Source organism: Schistocerca serialis, chromosome 7 (assembly GCF_023864345.2).
Source record: "Schistocerca serialis cubense isolate TAMUIC-IGC-003099 chromosome 7, iqSchSeri2.2, whole genome shotgun sequence".
Lineage (NCBI taxonomy): Eukaryota > Metazoa > Arthropoda > Insecta > Orthoptera > Acrididae > Schistocerca > Schistocerca serialis.
The window spans coordinates 101,451,307-101,453,912 of NC_064644.1; positions in this window are offsets into that span (position 1 = coordinate 101,451,307).

Sequence of the window (2,606 nt, forward strand, 5' to 3'; positions counted from 1 at the left end):
GGAACGATCACATGGATAATATTGTGTGTAGGGCAAACCAAAGACTGCGATTCATTGGCAGAACACCTAGAACGTGCAGCAGGTCTACCAAAGAGACTGGTTAATTTACGCTTGTGCGCCCTATTCTGGAGTATTGCTGTGCGGTGTGGGATCCGCATCAGGTGGGACTGACGGATGACATCGAAAAAGTACAAAGAAGGGCAGCTTGTTTTGTATTATCGCGAAATAGGGAGATAGTGTCACAGACATGATACATGAATCATTAAAACAAAGGCGTTTTTCGTTGAGACAGGATCTTGTCATGAAATTTCAATCACCAGTTTTCTACTCCGATTACGAAAACATTCTGTTGGCACCCACCTACATAGGGAGAAATGATTATCACAATAAAATAAGAGAAATCAGGGCTCGCACAGAAAAAATTTAAGTGCTCGTTTTTCCCACGTGCCGTTCCAGAGTGGAACGGTAGAGAGATATCATGAAGGTGGTTCATTGAACCCTCTGCCAGGCACTTTATTGTGAATAGCAGAGTAATGATGTAGATGTAGATGTGGCCTATCTGCAGACGCCCTCTGACTGCTTTACAGGTTGTTTCAGTGTACGATCATTTTGAAAATCTCAGTAAAGGTGAGCAGGTGCCATCAAAGGTTTTGCCGAAATGGGGCGTTTTAGTGCGACCCTTAGCCGTTTTATTCACGTGTGTGAACGTCACAAACCCCATGATCACGCCACAGGAGGACGCGAAATAGGAGGAATGAAAATGCGTAAACCCTTTTCCACCACGGATCACGTTCAGATTTCGTCGAATGGTTGTGAACGGTCCCTAATAGTTCCAACCCGCACACGAGAGCAAAAATTGCGGTCGCACTGCCCTCCAAAACGGTCAGACCACGTTTGACGGGAGTGCAGCCCCACAATCTCCTTAGAGAAGGGTGGAAACGTCCGAGTGTCAAAGTTCGTCAAGAACGTCGTTCTCTTGATCATAGCACTGCGAGCCGTCGTTTTCGGCCACGAAATGTGTCGCAGTCAACGCCCAGTGAATGAGGTGTTTTTCATTGACGCCATTTATGCCTATTCTGAGTGGCAGTGTGTCTGAAACGTTTTTCTTGGCCTCTCCGTCACTGTTCTGACCTCCATCGCAGAGTTGTCAAACGAACTGTGACGACCTTTCCACCATGCGATAAGTACACGATGGCAGTGGACAGAATTGTGGCTAAGTTTGGTGCCAATGTGACATCATTAACCCACCTTACACGTCACATGAACTTCCGAACTGGGGCCTTTTTGCCCATGTTTGGGCACCTGACTGTTTGAAGCATCGCCGAACCTGAGTGTGAGGTCGTAGGGCGCTCTGCTTTTGACTTATACATCGCGACTGGACACAATTGAGAGGTTTAGAAAAAGCGATCTTTTCATTCTGTAGAACACTGTATAATGTAGTACAGTCTGAAAGAAACTGCACAAATGTTCTTGAAAAGATTTCAAAGAGGTGCATAGATTGACAACTTGCTTTAAATGTTCAGTAATTTGAAACTGTGCACTTTAAAAAATCAAGTGTCTACTATATCAGCGAGTCATAACTGGAACCCGTAAACTCAAACAAATACCTGGGTGTAACACTTTGTAGGGACATCAAATGGAACGATTACATAGGCCCAGTCGCGGATGAAGCGAGTAGCAGACTTTGATGTATTGATAGAATGCTAGGAATATGCAATGTCCACGATGAAGATTTCTTACAAATCACTGGTGCGACCCATGCTCGATTATTGCTAAAGTGTGTGGGACCCGTTCGAAATAGGACTGATAGGGTATACTGAACGTACACAGAGAAGGGCAGCACGAATGCTCACAGGTTTGCCTGACCTGCGAGGGAGTGTAACACAGTTATTGAAAGAACCGAATTAGCAGACTCTTGAAGATAGGCGTAAACTATCCCAAGAAAGCCTACTGACACAGTTTCAGGAACCGGTTTTGAATGATGACGTTACGAATATACTACAACACCCTACCAATCGGCCCCATAGGGATTCTAAGGACAATATTAGATTAATTACAGCATGCACAGAGACATTTAAACACTCATTCTTCCTGAATGGGACGGGAAGGATCATAGTAACAGGCACAAAGAGAAGTATCTTTCCCATTCGCTTCACAGTAGTTTTCAGAACATGTAAGTAATTGTTGATGAATACCCGTTGTCGCACTCTGTTCTGTTCTGTCGTCATATCGCTCTACTACCTCAGATACTGGTTGTCTCAGTCGCTTGCGGACGAGGCTTGCCATCGGTAATGTTATTGTGATTCGTTTTCATTGTATTCTCTGCTTCCCCATGCAACGCGTTTATTTTGCGAGTCAGGCTGTCTGAACCTAACAGACCAAGTGCGCAGAAAAGTGAGAAGCTATCACAACGCTGCAAAAATCAATATTGCCCTTTAACGAGCAGCATCTGAACGCAATCAACTACGGAACTACATAGCTGTTTCTGCCGCAGATATTCTGCACACCGAAGAACAACTTCGTCCCTTTCCCTGCTCGGCTGTGAATTTTGTTGTTCAGTTCAAGGTACAGGAATCCTTACTGCTTCGTGGTAGACTGTGCAGCTT